Here is a 23644-nt window from a genome sequence, read left to right as displayed (position 1 = left end):
TAATTTCAAAGGTCAGAATCTCTCTCTGGGTTTGGGGATGCAGAGCTGTCAGGAACCCTGAAAATAATTAGTTGAAGTACATGTGTGTGCAAGACTGAAAAAGAAGTATTTTGAATAGTAAAAAGCCATCCACAAATTGGGAACACACACACACAAAAGCTTTGTGTCACTTATGTGGTACAGCCTGACCACAGGGAGAAGATCCCCAAGATGTAAACTCATACTGTTGGCACCCTCTTGTGGCCTCTTTTGGGGTCTGGTCCCAAACGAATACTGCTTTAATTCCCAGACTGTCCCCTAAATGATTTGACATAAATAAAACTTAAAAATAAAGCTGGCAGGAGTTCCCATTGTGGCTCAGCAGATTATGAACCCGACTAGACTCCATGAGGATGCGGGTTGGATCCTTGAACTTGCTCAGTGGGTTAAGGGTCCGGCGTTGCCCTGAGCTACGGTGTTAGGTCACAGATGCTGCTTTGATCTCTCGTTACTGTGGATGTGGAGTAGGCCGGCAGCTGCAGCTCTCATTCAACCCTTAGCCTGGAAACTTCCATATGCTGTGGGTGCAGCCCTAAAAAAGCAAAAAGAAAAAAAAAAAAAGAAAGAAAGAAAGAAAAAAAAGAATGAAACATGATAATGTGAGAAAAAAGAATGTATACATGTATGTGTGACTGGGTCACCTGGCTGTGCAGCAGAAAATTGACAGAACACTGTAAATCAGCTGTAATGGAAAAAATAAAAATCAATATTTAAAAAAAAAAGAAAAAAGACAAAAGCTGGCAGATCCAACTTGATTGTAGTACCTTTTTAATTTAGGGGGCAAATTAGGTGCCAAGGGTGAAATTTAAGAGGATGATGGGACAGATGTGATCTACTTTGAAATATTGGGAGTATTTTAGCCCAGAAAACAGAGTCAATAAAAGCTTTTATATTCAAATACACGTTGACCCTCAGTATTCGAGGGGAATTTGTTCCAGGTCCCAAATACCCAAATCTGCAGATAGTCAAGTGCCTTATATAAAATGGCCTAGTGCAGTCAGCTGCGATATCCTCTGTGGGTCCTGCATCCACAGATACCCTTAGGTAGTGCAGTCCCAGGGAAGGCAGAGGAAGTGCTCAAAGTGGAGTTTGGCTGCTTGCTGCTCTAAGGCCAATAAAGGGGCAAGGCTGGTAGGAAGTTTGCTTTATTTCAGAGGCCAGCAAGGGGAGGGGGCAGACTCGTGTCCAAAGGCCGGTTCCCCTCACTAACAAACAGTGGGCAGGACTTCTAGAAGGGAATTTCAGGGGTGTATAGGTGGAAGGAGGGGACTACGTGCAGAAACAGCACGGTCAGCTCTGACAGTCTTCTTGAAACTGGTCATGTGGTGGTCTGACCAGCATCATCTTGATTGCTTTAGGAACAGTTAATCTTCAGTTCCAGGGTCGGGTGGTTTCCAAGTCTTTGAGGCCAGTTCTTGGAATTGTGGCAGCTTATGTCATGGCTAGAATCTGGTCATCATGTAGTTAACTTCTTCTACATGGTGGAGGTTTCAGTATCTCCAAAATTGCTCAAAGGACATGGCTCAGAAGAGTATCTATAGCTCTTAAGGAGGAACCAAAGTCCTTGACTTTGCTTAGTAACTAAACTCTTATGATCTGGTCTTCTTTGACTGTTTTCCTTTGCTTCTGCATTTTCTAATTTTGCTGGTTAAAATTACTCTTTGGCTAAAATTTTTTTGCAGACAAGAGACAGGCAAAGGACATGAGGACCATAGGGTCCTGCTCCATTTCAGTCCAGAAAATGCATTACAGAGCTGGCGAGGAGGAGGAGGGGGGGGGAGGAGGAGGGAGAGGGGGAAGGGGAGGGGGAGGGAGAGGGGGAAGGGGAGGGGGAGGGGGAGGGGGAGGGGGAGGGGGAGGGGGAGGAGGTTAAGAGCAACTGACCCTGACTTTCTACCTCGCAGGGGCATTTTCAGAGAGGCCACATGAACCACTGCGTTTTAGGAAAGAAGAGTTTATTTGATGAGTCCCATTTCCCATTGGTTAAAGATTTACCCACAGGGTATTAACTTTTTACAGGATATTAACTCCACCCAAGGGCATACACTTGATCTTTAAGGGGGTTCCTGGCTTCTCTGGCTTCAGCAGTAATGGAGAAGCAGGGGAGGAAGTATGCTGTAGGTGTGAGGCAAGGTACCCGGGCTTGTGTCGGGGAAGCTCCAGCAAAACAGGTGGCTGAGGGTCCTGGAGGTGGGTGCTGCCCAGAGAACTGAAGGTGGCAGTGAGTCCTGATTCAGGGCCACTTGTGCTGGGCAGTTCAGCCCTTGCATGCCTGGGCCTCAAGTTGAGTCAAGATAACATCCAGTTAACACTCTATAGAGAGAGAGACCTATAACAAAGGAGGCTCTCTCTGGTCCCACTTTAGGCAGCAGGCACATAGCAGTTGGTCCTCATTCTTCTACTGGGCAGATAGGACTCAAGTTTTTAAGTATGTCTTTAAGACAGATGGTGGAAGGTGACTGAAAACTCAAGCCAGTGTAACATTAAGGAAGTGGATTAACTCAGGTAAAAGGAAATCCAGAAGTTGGTGGATTTGGCAATTGACTCAAGTGCAAACTCTGCTTTCAAATAGGCAACCATCTGCCCAGATTTCTTTCTTTTTTTCCTTTCTTTGTTTCTTTTCTTTTCTTTTTTTTTTGAGAAATAGTCATATGTCATATGTTCCAACATCATAAATTTTTCTTATTTCTCTTTACACAGCAGTCTTGTCATCCCAAGATACAAAATTCAACTGTTTTGTCAGCTGTTTCACAACTTCATAAAAGTTGCCAATTTTTCAGCTAGAATAATTAGTCGTGTTCTCATTTCTTCCCTGTACTTTCCACTCACATAAATCTACCCTTTACATTCCCTTGTTATACCTCCTCTCCCTGTATAATATTTTGTATGTTTAAGATTATTTGTTGCAAATAATGGTAAAACTGTGGTCAACTTAAGCAAAAATCGAATCTATTAAAACTATATGTAGGCCGACAGAATCTATGGGAAAGCCAGAGAATCACCTTGAGCAAAATCCATGACAGGTAAATTGCAGCCAAAATTCTGCCACAGGATGATCTACCTGGGATATTACTGCTGGTAGCATTGCCACCCTACACCTGTACCCATACAGTTGGACCCACTGTTCCTTCCAAGGCCCTCCCTGGGTTGAACCACCTCACCCATCCATTGGGTAATGATTTCTCATCATTATTCTTTGCTGAAAATCATAAGAAGATAGTTACACTTGCATGTCAGAAGCAGAGACCTTTATAATTGAATTGATTTTTTTTTTAGTCCCTGTTGTCTCTAAAGACTTGGTTTTTCAAATAATAAATCTTGAACATTATCCAATAGCAAACTTAATTATTCTCTGAGCTCTTTTCATGTTGGGGTTTCACTATAAACGATTGATATTTTCTTCCTACTGGTTTTAGTTCAGTTTTAATCCAATATAATCAGATAATTTGAATTTTCTGCCAGAGTATTTGGCATGTTTTCTGGCATCTCAATGAATAGATATATTGAGCGTGCATAGCTTGAAATTTTCTGATAATGGTGTTTATTGATTTGCCCTTTTGTAATTAAATCAAATAAGCTAACATTTCTAGGTATCCATGCAGAGTGAACATGACTTAAAATGTTTATTAGAGTGGATTTGTTATTTTGTGTAGTTGTGCTGAGGAACACACTGAACCATGCGAGATGAAATGTGAAATGTAATTAACCTCACACATTATCCACAGAGAAAAATATACTTTTATCTAAGCTGTCCAGACTTTTTAGCACCAGCTGAGGAGGAAAAGGCCTGAGTAATGCTGGCTTATATTACCCCTGCAAGTGTGATTACAGCTAAGAAAAAAAAAAAAAAAAAAAGGATTCTTTCCCACCAGAGGGTTTTTTCTCTGAGGAACCTCAAAACTGTGACCACATTTTGCAGATGTTTTCAATGTATTTAGTTAAAGAAAAACAGTAGAAGTCAATCAAGAAATTTAATTTCTGAAATGGAATCTATAAGGTATACATGAACAAAACATTGAGCTGACTTTTTAAGCCTTCAGACAGCATTTAAGATGTTATGTTGAACTAGTCAAAATGTTTCATAAATGCCTCAGTTGAGACTGAGGGAGGAGCTTTTGAAAGGAAGAAACCAGTACACAGAGGGCCATAAAGAATTGCTTGAATTCATAGTTAATTAACAGAATCAATGTCTAGATGATTTTGGTTTTTTTATAATGTATAAGGGAACAATCCCCACCATGCCCTTTGCCGTAACTACAGAGTTGCATAACATGTGCTGTTCGCTGATTTGATTCTGCTAAAGTTGCATCTGGGAAATTCCATCTACACAAACCTAGAAATATAGTCTCTCTTTTTCTCACCAAGGAAAAAGACCAGGACTTACAGAGCGGTGTGTTGGAGTCTGGTGTCACTTATACAGGTTATTTTTATAAATGCTGTCCCTGCACGATTGGTGACTTTGTTTTAGGGCAAACTGGCAGGAAATTGTCCTCTTTCTACCTGGATGGCAGCACTGGAGGGACAAAGTGGGGCTGATTTGGAGAGCATCCATCACTCTTTACGAGCACAGCCTTCTGGAAAGGCTCTTTAGCTCCTGGAGATACTTCAAAAGAGCCTGTGGAACCTGTGGAATGCAGATTTCCTCCACAAACATTAAAGGGCTTTGGGAACTACCTGATTTCTCAGGCTGGAATGTATTGAGTACTTGGCAGTAATGAAATGAACTGAATCAGATCCATTACAGACTCACCGGGGTCTGTGGCTCTTGACCTTGTAAAGAGCGGGCACTCCCTTTCAAACGCCTGACGTTGTAATCCTAGTTGAGAGGTACAGATTGGGGGTGACCTGTGATTTTCAGGTTTCCTTTTGATCTTCCAGCCCCCCTCACTTGCTGCCTTGCCACATGTGGGTTCCCGCACAGCAACTGTCCCTCCACCTTCCCTAGAGAGCTGCCCACCTGCTCTCTGCCAGCCGCCCCTTTGAAGTGATGAGCTTCATTTCACAGGGCACCCCCAACCCTCTCCTGGCCCCTCCCCAGCCCCTTCCTGGCTCTCTAAATACACACATACCACATTGGGCTCCTAGTTTAACCAGAGAAGCTGATGTGATCCAGGTCTTTAATGATTTTAAAACTAGTAGGAACGATACCATTAAGCAAATATTATTGAATGCCATTATTAAATTGGGCCTCTGTTCTACATGTGACAAACAACTGCCACATTATACTGCAGTACAGATATGTCCTGGCAATTTTCCTTTAAATTTCATAAGAACATCGCTGTGAGGTTCATTTGGACTTACCCATAATTTTCAAGCTGTTTTAAATCATATATCAAACCATTTAACCATTTATCGAAGGGCCTGAAGTGTATCTATTATTCTAAGTGTGTCTCTTTATCACAATGATCAACAGTTATTTGATCTGTGTATTATCCATTAGCAGTTATTTAAAGCAGAACAAACAAAATCTTGATTTCCCCACTTCCTAATGACAACAGGAAAATCAATCAATTTTTTTAAAAAAAGATGCCTCCCCTTAATTTAATCAGTATTGTTATAGACTACGGAGCCTAGAGTAATGCTGAATATTTTTTTTTTTTATCCTGGAGCTTGCAACATTACATGCTACAGGATATTCTAATTAAGATAACTGAAAAGAGGAGTTTCCTGTCATGGCGCAGTGGAAACCAATCCAACTAGGAACCATGAGGTTGTGGGTTCCATCCCTGGCCTCCCTCAGTGGGTTAAGGATCTGGCACTGCCCATGAGCTGTGGTGTAGACCAACAGCTGTACTTCTGATTTGACCCCTAGCCTGGGAACCTCCATATGCCACTGATGAGGTCCTAAAAAGCATAAAAAAAAAGATAACAAAAAATCTGAAAGGAAAGGATGTATGTATATATACAACTGATTCACTTTGCTGTACACCCAAAACTAACATAACTTCCTAAGCCAACTGAACTCAGTTGTATTTTAAAAAAGAAAGAAGATAACAGAATGGAGTCTTGCTTAATTTTGTTAGCTTAGGACTGGCTTCTTAACCTTTAGGAAGCTCAGTTTCTTCATCTATAAAGTGAGGGTAGTAATTAGTTCCTCACAGGGTTCAATGGGAATAGTGCTCTAAAAGGATTGGCACCTGCCCTGCAGTCAGGACACCTGAAACTGTGCGTGTGTGAGAATGGAGAGCGCTGACCTGCTGACTTCCTCTTCCCAGGGGAATGAGGGGGAGTCTATGACTCAGGTCTCTTCTCCAGTTCCTTCTGGTGAGACACATGCTCCACATCCTCTCCCTTTACCCGGGTTGATTTCTGATACATTACTGAGCCCTAGCGACCTGACCTAGCAATTCCAGTTCTCGGAAGGCACAGGATTTTAAAAGAAAGTTTGCCACATAACTGAGACAAGTTGATAATATTTTTCCCCATCAGCCATTGTAATCATGCTCACACATTCATGTTTGGAGCCTGGAGTCCCCCCTCACAACAGTTTGATAATGAAAAAGTTTTAAGAGATGGCTGATGATTACATTTAATGAAAACATACCGACATTGAAAATTTTTCACAAACTTCTGTAATTCAATTATATTACTTGCTCAAAATTTTCATATGACACACTTAAAACCCTTCTTGATTTTTATTACTATTTTTCTTTTATTGAATTAGTATACAACAAAAATTTGATTTATTGATTTCTTTTTGTTGGATTTTTCTTTTAACCCATGGCCATTATAGGACTTTTTAGGGGGCATTATATAATTTTTTTAATTTATGAAAATTGTTTAACCCACAGAAAAATGAAAGAAAGAGTAAAAAAAGTGTTCATATATTCCTTTCATAAATTTATTCACTCTTACCACAAATGCTCCCTTTCTTTATCACATTTCTCATTTCCACTCACTGAAAGCAAGATGCAGAATCTCGGTGCTTTAGCCCTAAATACTTCCACATGCTGTGCCAAGAGCACACTGTTCTTCAAAAATCAACTTCTTAGGGGGTTCATGGTTAAGGGGAAAAAGATTTGATGAACATTAATTCAATAGCGTCAACTAACATGAAGTCCATATTGAATTTTCTCAGATTGTCTCCAAACTGTCCTTTGTAGTTTTTATTTGTTTGTTTTCCTTTTTTGCTCTAAGGTCCAATCAGCTTTATGCTTTCCATGGGCTGTTAATTCTCTTGTAGAAGCCAAACCTATAGTCTTCCATTGTTAGGACTCATATAACCAGGGCCCCATCAAGATAAAAAGCACTTTACACCCTGGGATAAGGAAAAGTAACTTGTCACCCTGAATGTTTTGACTCTTAAAAAAACCCAAAAAACACTCAGTCACACACACACACACACACACACACACACACACACACACACACATACACAGAGTAAATTTGAACATTTACCATAATTCTAATTTCCCTAAGCAAAGTTATCTTTAACTTTTACAGTGCTAACACTGGAATATATCTCAAGACCTTTGTTAGTATGTTAATCATAAGAGGAGGTTACTGTATTGTATTTCCACCATGAGCAGGCTATTATAAACTTGGTAACTTTGGGAAGTTTTGAATTTTCTCCTTTAAAGGCAGGTGTGATTTTTTTTTTTTTTTTTTTTTAATGGTGGGCCCAGTCCCTGGTGCCTCTTTGCATGTCTTTTAACACTTGCAATTCCAAGTATTTTTTGAACCCTCCTAAGGCTCTCTCCATCTAGAACCACCTTCCCTGTTCTTCATGACACTGACTCCTTGCGAGAATCCTGGGATATTGTCCTGCAAAACATCCCATGTTCAGGATGATTCTGTTAAAAATGATAAAGTCCTTGACCATCATTACTCTTTTTGATGCCACTCCGGTTCTAAATTTAGCCACTCCATGCCACTTCACAAGCTACCTCCCAAGTTCTATTAATGTCAGAGTACCTTCGTGCTTTATGGTACAATGAATCATTCCAGGCTCATCCCAGCCCTGGAATCAATTATTTCTCCCAACAGTCCTGGCTCCCCATTTACTGAAAAATGGTATTTTGGAAATTAACATCTAGGCCCTTTCAATGGATAATTTTTAAATTAAGGTAATTTAAAAAAAATCAACTTGTATTGATTTTTTTTTTTTTTTTGTCTTTTAGTCTTTTTTTTTGGTCTTTCTAGGGCCACTTCCCATGGCATATGGAGGTTCCCAGGCTAGGATTCTAATCAGAGCTGTAGCCGCTGGCCTACACCAGAGCCACAGCAACGCCAGATCCAAGCCACGTCTGCCATCTACACAACAGCTCAGGGTAACACTGGATCTGTAACTCACTGAGCGAGGCCAGGGATTGAACCTGAAACCTCATGGTTCCTAGTGGGATTTGTTTCTTCTGTGCCACAGTGGGAGCTCTGAACTTGTATTGATATTTTTCATCAAATTCAACAACATACATTTTGCCTACTTTCTCCAATCCCATTTTATATCTCCTTCCTCTCATAGTGACACTACTGGTTCCTAATGATGAAACTGTATTTACTCATTTATTCCAAGCTGCAATATGTCACACTTTTATAATTACAACACAGTAGCAACAAACCTACTGAGTAGTTTAAGATTCCTTTGTGGTTCTTTTGTTCTCGGAATGTATCACACAGTACTGTGTTCTAATTACATGAATCATTACTTTCTCCATATGATTATGTTATTAATCACCTATATAGTTAGGATAACTGGTTTTTGATTATATTTAATTTTAGACTTTTATTTAATTCTACTTATTGGTATGTAAAACATTCATATGGAGTAAAAGTCAAAACCAAAAAGTAGGTTGAACTCAGAAAATTTCGCTCCCATTCCTATATCCTCTACCCCATCTAAAGAGATTCATATTAATTTTGTTAGCTAGTTTAGCTTTCCTGTGTTTCTTACAAGCAAAAATAAAATATTACTTCTTTCATTTTCTTACACAATAGGTGAATTATATAAGTACACACACACACAAACACACACACGCACACAATAGTCATTCATAACAATAGACTGACTCCTAACTGATTCATAGACTTTTTCTCATTGTGGCCGCTATTTATTTATTTTTTAATTTATTTTTTATTATTTTTTAAAGCTATATTGAATTATAATTGTTTTGCAAAGTTGTGATAATTTCTGCTATACAACAAAGTGATTCAGTTATACATGTACATACATCCATTTTCTTTCAGATTCCTTTCCCACATAGATTATCACAGAATATTGGATAGAATTCCCTGTGCTATACAGCAGCTCCCTGTTGGCCAGTCATTCCATATACCACCATGTGCTATTGCGGCCACTATTTCTATCAAAGTGTCCATTATATCTCAAAAAATTATAAGAAAAAAGGGGAAAACAAAATCAATAGTACCTTTTCAAAAAAAAAAAAAACAAAAAAAACCAAAAAAAACCAGTTGGTTCAAACTGAAAATGTTGGGAGTGAACTAGTGAGAATGGGTGGAAAATGGGATAGCGAGAAGAGTGAAATAATTTGGGGTCAATTTTCCTCTCTTTAAGTTTCACACTGAGGCATTGATGTATTTTTACAGAGATCAAGAGACTGCTATTCTCCTAGCTCGGCCACTTACCAGCTATTTTAGCTCAGATTCTTTGGCTCTTCATCTGTAAAATAGAAGCTGTGCTATTTCCCCTATCAACCTGGCATGGGTGCTATAAACATTAAACTGTGTCTGGCTGTAGACGAGCTATAGGAATACTTTAAAGACTTAACTACGTAGGTAAGGTGTTTCTGTTACTGCTGTGGCTATAGAACAGTATGACACTTTTGTACATTTTCTCCTTCTGTCTTTTTTTTTTTTTTTTAAGGTCATATCCACAGCACATGGAGGTTCCCAGGCTAGGAGTCAAATCAGAGCTGTAGCTGCCAGCCTACACCACAGCTCACTGCAACGCCAGATCCTTAACCCGCTGAGCAAGGCCAGGGATCAAACCTTTGTCCTTATGGATGCTAGTCAGATTCATTTCTGCTGAGCCACCAAGGGAACTCCTGTACCTTTTCTGCATTTATTCCATCACACTATTTTTACTTTGGTGGCTGAGGGAGTAACACTTGAGTGGGTGTGAGCTTTGGTGTTTGAGGTGATGGAAGATGGTGACTCTTTTAAGTCACTTTATTTAAAAACTGGAAAGTGTCCGAAGATTCACTCTCTTCCAGTAGCAAAGGCGTTATTATGAATATCAAACTCTGTTGACAATGTGCTTTTAATCCTGGGTAAAATGATCCCTAGCTAGAAGCACGCATCTTTGCCAGCTTTATGCCAAGGCGGGCTCGTCTTGCTCTGGAGTGTTAAGCAAAGCTTGAGATGGTGCAGCGGGCTCCTGCAGTGGGCAGTTACAGGGGAAGAAAGAGACTCATCCTAAGTAATAAGAGATTCAGAAGACACGTGTCTGTGCTAAAAAACCTTGGTGGTGGTTTTGGGGTGGAAGGTGGAACTGAGAATAACATGACAGCTGTCACTGGGCTCTCCTCTGGCTCAATCCACAAAACTGATTTCACCGGAAGAGGCTTTGAGTGGAGCAGAAAGAGAGGGGTTCACAGACAGTCTCATGGGTCCATTAGGGGATTTAGACTCCTATGTTTTGGGAACTGTGTAATTGGAAGAAAGAATCCTGGAGCATTGCTTTGGTGGATTGGGAACTCTGGTTGCCAGCAGTTCTGGAAGTAACAACGCAGAACAAGTGGCACCAACATCATCTGAGACCCCCCTGGGACTCTAGAGATCATTGTGTAGTGGTGTGTGGGTGGGGTGGGGTGGGGGGAGTGGAATCTGTGGCAGGAGGCACTTAAGAGTGACTGTTCATCCTAAGATCACAGGGGCGACAGAGCCAGAGACATCCTTTTCCCCTATTGCTGGGACCCTCTATTTTGGCTTACATCAGTGTGGTAGTTTGCTTAACAATTTAAAAATAATGTAAGTAATAATGTAAAAATAATGTAACTGTGAACTGCACACTTAACAATGGACAAGATGGTAAATTTTATGTGTATTTTCCAGCAATTAAAATACCCAAGGGAGGAGTTCCCATCGTGGCACAGTGGTTAACCAATCTGACTAGAAACCATGAGGCTGCGGGTTTGGTCCCCGCCCTTGTTCAGTGGGTTAAGGATCCAACATTGCCGTGAGCTGTGGTGTAGGTCGCAGACTTGGCTCAGATCTGGCGTTGCTGTGGCTGTGGTGTAGGCCGGCAGCTACAGCTCCGACTGGACTCCTAGCCTGGGAACCTCCATATGCTGTGGGTGTGGCCCTAAGAAGCAAAACAAACAAACAAACCCAGGGAGGGAACATAGGTGCCTTTGCCTTTTAAGGCAAAAAAAAAAAAAAAAAAAAAGACAACTTAATAAACAGAACAATGTAGGACAAAGGAAAGCCTCAAAAGGATTTCTACCAGCCAGGCTGAATAATAATCCACTTTGGCTGGGTCATTAGCTGTCCTATCTGGTCATTAATCCCTGTACCTTGAATGAAGACAAGTGCCACCTGCAACACTTCAATCCTCTTTCCAGTAGGATCTCTGATTTGCACTTACTGCGCAGAACTCTTTCAGACCAGATGTTGAAAGATTTTTTGGTCCTCTGGATCAAAACTGCCCTCTGTCTTCTTGATTTATGATGGTCTTTCATTTGATGATCAAACAGAGCCACTAATAATTCTGTAGAGATGTCAGACCATTCTTAGGAGAATATTTATATCCCAATTGTGCTTGGCCTTCAGTCCCTCTTCGCTCCGTCACCAGACATGTCTTCGTACATCGAGTATGCACTTTCTTCCATGTCAGAATACTATTTAAATTATTGTTCTTTTTCTGTAGTGCTTTTAAGATCAGGCCTCTCCAGGGTGATGCTTGAAATGGCAGTCACTTGGGGTGAACTGCCTCGAGTACTGTACCAAGCCACTCATGTAACTTAACTCTGTCCGGTCCTGCCATACTTCTATTGTTACGCTCACTGTGCTATTAAGAAAGGTTTGGTTTGACTTACTCAACCCAGTAAGGGGGTCTTGGAAATTCTCCTGTGGCGAAAAATAAAATAATAACTGTATACTATTTTAAAACTTTTATTTTTTTTGGAAGAAAGATAATAAGAGTAACATCCTTTCTTTAGAATGAAAAAAATGGTTAGAGGACTCTAACAAAAGGAAGTGACTGGAGCATTTAGAGAAATCCACATTTGGACATAAAACTTGCTATTTCTGCTTGATTTCCCCCATGGCTGTAAGAATAGCCCCTCCCAAAGCAACTGGGAAGTCTAGTTATTTTAGTTTTCTTAAATGCTGAATCACAGAGCCTGTGCAGAGACTGAGTGGAAAATGCTTGGTTTGATTTTGGGTAAGGCCACAGGCCAGTGAGTATTTATTCTTAGCTATAAGAAAAAAGGTGGTTATAGAACTGGTAAGCATAAAGAAGAGAATCTGCAGTTTTGAGGCATAAGGAAAACTACACCCTCTCCAGAAAAGCATTCTTCCCCATTGTCCCATGCCTGAAATAATGTTATTAGTTTTTCTCTTACATAGTTTATGATTTTATGTACACATGCACCTATAAGGAGTTAAGCCACTTTTTCTAACTGTGGGACTAGCTGTTTAAAAACCACCTAGGACACTTGTTAAAAATCAAGATTTGGTACCAGGAGTTCCCACTGTGGTGTAGTGGGTTAAGAATCTGACTGCAGTGGCTCAGGTCCCTGCAGATGTGCTGGTTGAATCCCTACCCAGTGCAGTGACTTAAAGGATCCTGGGTTGCTGCAGTTGCAGTTGTGGGTTGTGACTGCTGCTCAGATTCAATCCCTGGCCTGGGAACTTCCATATGCTGCAGGCTTGGCCATAAAAAAAAAAAAAAGAAAAGAAAAGAACCCCCACCCCCTGCCAAGATTTGGTACCCAAACCCTCTGAATCAGAAATTTGGGAATCTACATTTTAACAAGCTCCCAGGTCATTTTTTTCTCCAGTAAAGATTGATATCACTATTTAAGTCCATTATTAGTCATTTTGCTTTAATGGATCTGTTGTAAGGAGGGCAGCATTGGGCGGGGGTGAAATCTAGAGGGCATTCCAGGGAGGAACAGGGGTGGGGGAAGATTGGGCAACACTCAAGGGAAGGAAAAGGGGAGGGAAAACTGGCTATGGTCTATTTTATAGCTTGACAATTGGAATATGACACTGGGAAGGATCTTGAAGGTGTTCTAGAACATGCAGTATGCCGGAATTAAAGGAGAATGTAAAAGTTCAAACCGTGAACAAACTGGAGGAAACAGAGCAGCCATCCTACTCAACAGTGGAGGAATGAGCGCTTGCAACTCTTAGAAACAATGCCAGAAATCACGTGGAACTTCATAAAAACACAACGTATAAACATCCCCAAACAGAACATGACTGCAAATGATGAGAAGATCAAAATACATACACATTTCCCCAAAAAGTATAACTGAAAAATTACAAAAGGAATCCAGTTTGTATTGTAAACCTACAGTCAACCAGGAACTTACACATGTTTCTCTAACTGAAATCTTACAGCTGCCGTACAAGGCCCCCTTTTTAATGGCCTGCTTGGAAAAAGGAAAACAAAAAAAACAACAAAAAAAGGACAACAACTCAGGATCAGAATGTTTCCATACCTTGCTTGACGGGATAATCAGAGGAGTGTGTCTGACTGTGGTGTCCACTTTCTTAGCACTGAGCACAGAGGCTCTATTCTATGGCTGAGACCCTCAGCTACTCACCCCATCATGTTATCCTCACCTTTCTAAGGACGCAGCCGGACTGCATTTCCCAGAACTTCTGGGTTGAGTCTGCTCTATGGCTGAGCTTATTGCCTGGACTGATGTTGGAAAGAAGTGTTCCATTTGCAGGCCTCGCCTAAAAAATCCTCTGTGAATTCTCCCTTTCCTCTCCCTTTTCTGGCTGATTGGCAAGGAGGTGCTTTGCAAGGCAACTTTGGAGTCTATGAGCTAAAGATGGCAGACCCTGCACCACCTGGGATGCTGGGAATTGTATAGAGCCTGACCTGCATAAGCAAAGAACAGATTCCTTGTCTACTTGAACCAGACACATTTAGGCCTATTGCTTACAAGGATTATTCTGTCATACCTAATGTTTCTGTGAAGAAATCACACAACACCTCTAAAACTCCAAGGATGACCAAATGATATGTAAACAGTTTATATAATAGGAAACATACCCAATAAGTAAATTGCACTGAGCCATATTCTACCTAGAGAATCGTTTAAAGAGTTGTAAATTAAAAAGTGGAAAGTGCTGACAAGACTGTGGGGAGCGGCATGCATTCACACAACATTGTACATTGGTATATAATCTTTTTTGGAGGGAAATTAGGGAAGCTTTATCAAGAGGTATTGTAACATGCATTCTTTTAAAGTTGAAACCTATTCTCATATATTAATCCTAAATGATAATTTGAGATAAAATCACTAGCATAAAATTGTATTTATGCTAGCAAACAAAAAAACCAAGCCAAAATATAAAACCAGTGTTTTAATGGGGGTTCTTTATAGAAACAGAAGCAACAAGGGGTGTGTGTGTGTGTGTGTGTGTGTGCCTATACTTGTATCTATATATTTAAATGGGGGAGAAAGAGAGATGTTAATTGATTGATTGCTTGACTTTAGTAAAAGGGCTCTTGTGATTATGAAAGCTTGGGAAGTCCAAAATTTGCAGGAGAGTCCATAAGTCTAGAGACCCAGGAAAGATTTTCAATTTGAGTTCAAATACAGGCTATAAGCAGAATTCCCTCCTTTTGTGGGGAAGTTAGTCTTTTTTTTTTTTTTTTTTTTTTTTTTTTGTCTTTTTGCCATTTCTTGTGCTGCTCCCACGGCATGTGGAGTTTCCCAGGCTAGGGGTCGAATCGGAGCTGTAGCTGCCAGCCTGCTCCACAGCCACAGCAACGCGGGATCCGAGCCACGTCTGCGACCTACACCACAGCTCATGGCAATGCCGGATCCTTAACCCACTGAGCAAGGGCAGGGATCGAACCCGCAACCTCATGGTTCCTAGTTGGATTCGTTAACCACTGCGCCACGACAGGAACTCCAAGTTAGTCTTTTTGTATTAATACCTTCAACTGATCAGATGATGCCCACTCACATCTGGAGAGTAATATGCTTCACTTAAAGTCTATTAATCTAAATCCTAATATTATCTAAAAAATACCTTCATAGAAATACCTAAAAATAAAACTTGACCAAATATCTGAGTACTGTGGCCTTGCCAAGTTGACACATAAAATTATCACAACTCACATAGTTAAATACCCCAAAATTGAGAAATTGATTATCAAATTATGGCCATCAATTTAGTGAAATATCATAGTTGTTCATAATTATGAATATATGAAGACAATATAAAAACAAGCAAATGTCATTTTATCTTTTCATGGAAGTTGTGTGAGTGATATTCCTCATCTCCGGAAGTCTGCAGCCCAGTAAGACAGGGTCCAGGCAGATGGTGTGTGCAGAGGGGCAGGCAGGCTGTGCTGCTGGAAGGTGGGGATTAGTGGCAGGTGAAGCTGAGGGAGTGGGCAAAGATCAGCTCATGCTGGAAGATGAACGCATTACCGAGGCATTTGAATTTTGCCCATTAGTGAAGGGGAGGTTATGGAGTGTTTTTAAAGAGAACAACTTTGCCTTTATAGAATATGATTTTAGTATCAAAATAGGCATTGGTATAGAGTGAGGCCTAATAAGGCCAAGAGACTAATTAAATAGGCCTGGTAAGATAAGACTTGAACCTGTATTAAAGTGGTAGCAACAGAAATGGAACAGAGGGATGAGATTCCAGGGAAATGCATATGAGGCAGAATCAATCGAATTTGATGACATTGGAGACAGAGACAAAGGGAGAGGAAAACCATGACAAAAAACTCCCAGATTTCTGGCTTGGCTGTTTCCCAATAAGGATACATGACAGAAGAAGAAAAGCAAATGAGATTGTGAGTCCACTTTTAAAAAAATTATTGGAATATAGTTGACTTAAAGATTATGTTAATTTCAGGCATACAGCAAAGTAAATCAGTTATACATATTCATATATCCATTGCTTTTCAGATCCTTTTCCCATATAGGTTACCACACAGTACTAAATTTCCCTGTGCTATACAGCAGGTTCCTGTTAGTTGTCTATTCTATATATAGTAGTGTGTATATATCAATCTCAACCTGTATAATTTATCCCCCTCCATGTCTCCTTTGGTAAACCTAAGTTTGGTTTCGAAATCTTTGAGTCTCTGTTTTGTGCGAGTCCACTTTTGAATAGGATTCACTTCTTTGCTTCCTGTGCTTTGGGGACAACTTCAGTGAGAGTTCAGTCAGAAAACAGAAACCAAAAAAAATGAGTTCCCTGGTGGCCTAGTGGTTAAGGATCTGGCAGTTGTCACTGCTGTGGCAAGGGTTTGATCCCTGGAACAGGAACTTCTGCATGCCATGGGAGTGGCCCCCCAAAAGGTCAACAGAAACTGAAACAATTATTTTAGAAGGAAGAAATGAATAGAAGGGATTAGTTAAGAGAAAGCTTATAAGGGACATTTAGGGTACACAGAGCTAGCAATGGAGGCGAGCAGCTTCCATCAAAGGGCTGAAGGAACAAAGGGAAGAATTCGGGATCTTTAGACCCAGAAGTTTGGAGGTGGTGCTCTAGGGAGTTGGGAAAGATGGATGAGGCCTGATCATGAGGCTGGACCAGAAGGGCTGAAAAAAAGCAGATGACTGAAATCAACAGGTACTGCTGGGATGAGAGACCATTGTTGCTGGGGAGAAGCTGACAGGTTGGAGAGGGGAGAGGAAAGGGTGACACCCATCTTCCTCTTTCAGCTTTGCTGTCTTCCTCGAACTGCCCCTACTTGCAGAGTCTGACCTCCTGGGGGAGGGGAAGTGTACTTTAAATAGTAAAAGTTCCAGCATCGCAGAGTAGAATATAGTGTGAACACGAAAAAAAACAAACAGACAAAAAAACAAAAACCAAAAAAACGAAAAAACTCAATTTAAAAGACTTAATCTTAGAAGTAAGAAAGGCTGAAAGAAAATCAATGGTGAAAGTATCCATCTCAATAATTAGGAAAATGTTAACACAACATTACTATACTTCAATAACATTTTAAAAAATTAGGAAAAGACACCAAATTGAAGAAAGGAGAAAATAATAAAGATAAGCGCATTAATGAATGACAGTGAAAATCAAAGTATAAAATTGAAAATCAGTAAAACCAAAAGTTGTTCTTCAGAAACACTAGCAAAACTGATAAACTCTGGTCATGAATAAATTAAAGAAGGCAAAATTCACCAATACATTGCCTGAAAAGAGGATATTACTACATAGGCATTAAAGAGAGAGACAGGATATTAAGAACAACTTGACCTAATGCATCTGAAATCCTTTGAAACTAAAAACGAAAGGAAATGCTTCTTTGATGTGCCAGCCCAGGAGGCCAAACCTGCTAAATCAGGGCTGCTCTGTCATTTCAGAAGAAACCCTCAGACTTTAGAAAATCTAGGGCTGTAGCACCTTTGGTTCTTTAAAAAAATTTTTAAATTTAGTTTTAATTTTATGCTGGAGTATAGTTCATTTACAATGTTGCATTAGTTTCAGGGTTACAGTAAAGTGATTTGGTTATACATATGCACACACCCATTCTTTTTCAGATTCTTTTCCTGTATAGGTTATTACAGAATATTAAGTAGGGATCCCTGTGCTATAAGTAGGTCCTTGTTGATTACGTTATATATAGCAGTGTGTATATATTAATCCTAAACTCCTAATTTATCCCTCTCCCCAGTGTTTCCTCTTTGGTAACCCTAAATTTGTTTTCGAAGTGTGTGAGTCTGTTTTGTAAATAAGTTCATTCATACCGTTTTTTTAAGATTCCACGTATAAGTGACATCATATATCCATCCTTCTCTTTACGACTTATTTCACTTAATATGATAATCTCTAGGTCTATCTATGTTGCTGCAAATGGCATTATTTCATTAATTTTCACGACTAAATAATACTCCACTGTATATATGTACCACATCTTATTTATCCATTCATCTGTTGATGGACACTGAGATTGCTTGCATGTCTTGACTATTGCATATAGTGCTGCTATGAACATTGGGGTGCATGTTTCTTTTCTTTTTTTTTATCTTTTTGCCATTTCTTGGGCCGATCACGTGGCACATGGAGGTTCCCAGGCTAGGGGTCGAATCGGAGCTGTTGCCACTGGCCTACGCCAGAGCCACAGCAACGCGGGATCCGAGCTGCGTCTGCAACCTACACCACAGCTCACGGCAACGCCGGATCGTTAACCCACTGAGCAAGGGCAGGGACTGAACCCGCAACCTCATGGTTCCCAGTCGGATTCGTTAACCACTGCGCCACCACGGGAACGCCCCATGTTTCCTTTCAAATTAAGGTTTTCTCCAGATATATGCCCAGGAGTGGGATTGCTGGGTCGTGTGGTAGCTCTATTTTTACTTTTTTAAGGAACCTCTGTATTGTTCTCCACAGTGGCTTCACCAATTTACATTCCCACCAACAGTGTAGGAGGGTACCTTTTTCTCCACACCCTCTGCAGCCTTTATGACTTGTAGACTTTCTGGTGATGGCCATTATGACCGGTGTGAGGTAATAACTCTTTGTAGCTTTGATTTGCTTTTCTCTAAGAATGAGTGATGCTGAGCTTCTGCTGCTTCTGAGATGAGTAAATGCTCATTGACAGGACCATGGAGACATCCAGTGTGGTTTATCCATACAGTGACCAAACCTGCCACAGAAGGATTTGGATGAATGTCACTCACATTATGTTGAGCAGAGAAGCCCAGCACTAGAGAGTGTACTTCAAGGTTCAAAGGAAGGTGAAACCGGTTGATGAGGGTGGAAACCAGAATTGTGGTTGCCTTTGGAGGAGAACGAGTGATGGGGATGAGGCATGAGAGAGACTTCTGGGGAGCTGGGTGACGTGTGGATTGCTTTGATTTGGGCAGTTTCATCAAGCTGTACTTGTATCATTTATGGACTTTTCTATATACATGTGAGACTTGCATGAAAAATATACTTTAAAAATTCTCATGGGATAAAGACTGAGAGAGGGATTCCATCTTGATTTACTCTCATTTCTCCCTTACTCTTACTTGACCCTGTGTTGTTTTCTAATTTGGCTCTGTCCTTGCCTCTCAAGCAGGTCGGTGACCTCTTTAATCAGGACGGAACTGAGGTCTGGTTTGTAATTGCTGGAGATGTTGGAGTGCAGAAATACCTTTTGGTTTTCATTAGGAAGACATCGTCAGCTGGATCTCATCTGTCCTGGCTGTTTGTGTTGATCACTGTTACTTTGCAAAGCTGTCAACGAGGGCACGACAGGCAGATGGGCTCTTGCCCAATACCACTGCAATCAATGGGGGCCTTGCAAAAAATTGCTGCCTCAGAATCTTGGGTGGATGGAAATTTTATGACTTTCTCTAGATTTAAGATAAGAAAATAGACATCTCTGGGCTGGGCATCACTCAGAAGCCCTTTTTGCTGTGATTGTTTTCTAGTCTATCTAATATGCCCCTGGACACATCAGCTTCCTGCTGCTTGGATTTTTGCTATTTAACTCTTTCATGGCTACTTGATTCTGTGTGTTACTTGCATAGTAATAGCTTGAATGGATTGAATTTTAAAAGTATACATTACAGAGTAGCCCTATAAAAATATTAAAAACCCATTGTTAATATGGGTTTTAAAATTTTAATTATTTAAAATAAAAACCTATTGTTTTATGGCCATTGTGCAACCATTAAAAAAAAAAAAAAAAAGGACCCCAAGGATTAAATTTGGTTAATTTGGAGGAAAAAAAAAAACATGTGGGCAATTAGATAAGCTGTCATGGAAGCTAAAATTGTAGATCACTGACTTTTTTTATTTTTCAGGTTTGTGAACTGGTTTCAGGTAGACAGTTTGTACACAAGTCTTTCATATACTTGCAAACACTTAGACTGACAACAATCCTGTCATCACTTGATCAGAGGTTTGACTGCCTTCTGGCTCAGTCTGCTAATAAGCTGAGAAGGGCTGGAGCGAATCTAGTCACAGGCCAGGAGTCCTGACTCCTTAGTGCTCCCACTATGAGGTCTGCACTGATGTTCAAACACGAAGAGGTATGCTCAGCAGATAACAACAGAAACAGAACTCTAGACAGGACATCTCTGGATTCCTTTCTTTCATTTTCGAAAGTATTTTAAAGCTCTGATACTTGTGGAGTACTTCACAGAAGCTCTCAATACTTCATCTGTAGTGTGATGGCTGTGATTTTATGGCAAATGGTAAAACCTGTATGACAATTTTTTAAATTAAGGTTTTTTAATAGCTTATTTTAGAAAATGTCTGACAGGCCAAAAACATAAAGAATAAAAGAATGTAAATTCATGGGCCTTCAACCCAGATAAAGGAAAATAATATTATTAACATTCTTGACATGGTCCTGTGTGCTGCTCCTTTTTCTCAGAATCCTCCTCCATCCTCTAGGAGTATCAGTTTCTTCGATCAGATGCTATCACTGCATGAACTTCTTAACACTTTATGGAATCTTTAATACTTAATGTTTTAGTAATTTCAATATATATACATTATATTATGTGCTATATAATCATTAATCCCTTAGTACTATATATATTATACAGTATAAATATATATACTATATATATTTAAGGATATAGTATACATACACACACACACACGTATATAGTATAATATATAGATCTCCCTAAATTGTATATGTTGTGTGTACAGTATGGCTTTTCATTTAAAATTTTTTTATATAAATGGTCTCATATTTATATGATCTTTTGCTATTTGCTTTTTGGTCAGGTTTATGTTAATGTAATACAGGTTTATTCATTTTCACTGCTGTATAATACTCCACCACACTAATAATCCTAATAATCAATTTTCCTGTCTGTGAGTATTTGTTTGTGGTAAGTAGTAAGAGAAGTATTTGCTGAAAAAAAGAGAAACCATATTACCATTTTTTTTGTTTTTTTTTGTTTAGGTCAATAGCTATCTTTTTCTAATCAGTCTATATTGAAAAGAGCCAAGTCTTTGTCTTCAGCAAACAGCGTTATTGGGGACTGGGTTGAAAGTAAATTTCTGGTGCTGTTCTTTTTGTTAGTGTTTTAATGACCTCACTTTCACTTCCATCTCTGTCATGGTTGGAAACATTATCTCTCTCTTTAATTGTAATTAAAATACAATTCTCACACCATAAAAGTTACTGTTTAGAGCATAAAATTCAATAGTTTGTAGTATATTTACAAAATTATGTGACCATCACCACTATTTACTTCCATAACATTTTATTACCCTGAAAGAGAACCCTACACCCCTCAGCAGTCACATCCATTTCACCCTACCTCAACCACTGAAAATTACTAGTTTACTTTTTGTTCCTATACATTTGCCTAATCTTGAAATTTCATTTAAATGGAACAAAATCTATAGCCTTTTTAAAAGAAAAGGAAAACTTCAATTCTTCCTCTCTGTTGTAGCATGTATAAGCGCTTCTAAAGGATGAACACTTTTTCACTGTACGGATCTACCATGCCATATTTAGCTATTCATCTGTTAATGGGCTTTTGTGTTATTTTTACTTTTTGGCTACCATAAATAATGCTGCTATAAACATTTCTGTGTAAGTGTTCGTGTGACAATATGTTTTCAATCATCTAGGGTATACACCTAGGAATGGAATTGCTAGGTTCAACTTTTTGAAGAATTGCCAAAATATTTTCTAAAGTGTCTGTGCCATTTTACATTCCCATCAGCAAAATGAGGGTTCCACTTTCTCCACATCTTGTTATTGTCTTTTAAAGAATTATTATGGAGTTCCTGTTGTGGCTCAGTGGTAACGAACCCAGCTAGTATCCATGACGATATGAGTTTGATCCCTGGCCTTGCTCTGTGGGTTAAGGATCTGGCATTGCTGTGAGCTGTGGTGTAGGTTGCAGATATGGCTGGGATCCTGCGTTTCTCTGTCCGTGGTATAGGCTGGCAGCTGCAGCTCTGTTCTAACCCCTAGCCTGGGAACTTCCATATAATGCATGTGCAACACTAAAACAAACAAACAAACAAACAAAACAAAAAAACAACAACAAAAAAAGAAAAATTAGCCGTTCTAGTGGGAGTGAAGTAGTATCTCACCGTAGTTTTGATTTTCATTTCCCTCATGACAAGTAATGACGTTGTGTATCTTTTCATGTGCTTGTCTGTCATTAGTATATCTTCTTTGCAGGAATCTTTGTTCAAAATTTTGCCCATTTAAAGGGTGGGTTGTTTGTTTTTTAATTGTTGAGCACTAAGAGTGTTTATATATTCTGGGCACTAGATCCTTATTAGGTATATTGCTGGTGAATATTTTCTCCCATTCTCTGGTTGTCTTCTCACTTTCTTGATAGTGCCCTTTGAAGCACAAATCTTTTAAATTTTATGTGCTTTTTTCTTTATGCATCTTGTGCTTTGATGTCATCTTAGAAACCATTGCCTAATTCAAGGTCACAAAGATTTACACCTATGTTTTCTTCTAAGAGATTTTTAGTTCTAGCTTTTACATTTAGATCTTATATTTTGATTCATTTTAAGTTAATGTTTGTATATGGCAAGAAACAGGGGTCCAAATTCATTCTTTTGTATGTGGATAACAGTTGGCTCAGCATCATTTGTTGGAAGACATTTCTTTTCCCTCATAGAATTGTCTTGGGACCCTTGTCAAGTATCAGTTGATCATAAATATATGAGTTTATTCCTGGATTCTCAATTCTATCCCATTAAGCTATATCTATACTTATGCCAATGACACAGACTTGATGATTGCTTGATTGTTGGTGTGAGACGTCCAACTTTTATCTTTGTTTTAAGATTATTTCAGCTATTCTGGATCCCTGGCATGTCTACATGGATTTTAGAATTATCAATTTCTGCCAAAATGCAGCTAAAATTTTTATGGGAATTTTGTTGAATCTGTAGATGAATTTGTGGAGTAATCCTAAGAAGTTTGGAAGCTCTTAACAATGTTTTCTAATCCACAGACTTGGGGTATTTTTCTATTTAGTAAGATCTTCAATTTCCGATGCTATTTTGTAGTTTCCAGTGTAAAAGTCTAGTAATTCTTTGGTTAAAATTATTCATAAATTCTTAAATCTTATTGTTTTTGATTCTATTATAAATAGAGTTGTTTTCTTAATTTTTGGATAGTCCATTGTTCATGAACACATTCCATTTTGTCTAAGAATGACGTTTCCATTTGATGGAAATAGCTCTCAGAAATTCACTCAAATATGGCTTCACGGTAAAGGTGACTGTTGTGACATGAAGAATTTAGGGGGAACATTAAAGCCACAAAGCTACTTTTTTGTAACTGCTGAAAATGTGAAGCCCTGCTTCTGAAATCAAGTTTAATTTCTTTAAAAGAGGTCGAGCTCATATACAACCCATCCTTGTAGTAAGTTGTCAACGAGATATTCATGGCTAGTATACATTTAAGAGAGGCTTACAAAAGCATTCGTTTCTAAAAGAAGCATTTTGAAAAACATCTTATTCTTTAGACTTCAGTCACTATGATTCCAAAGTT

This window comes from Sus scrofa, chromosome 9, assembly GCF_000003025.6.
Source record: "Sus scrofa isolate TJ Tabasco breed Duroc chromosome 9, Sscrofa11.1, whole genome shotgun sequence".
In the NCBI taxonomy this organism is placed as follows: domain Eukaryota; kingdom Metazoa; phylum Chordata; class Mammalia; order Artiodactyla; family Suidae; genus Sus; species Sus scrofa.
The sequence above is the reverse complement of the archived record's forward strand: the minus strand, read 5'-3'. Positions refer to the sequence as shown.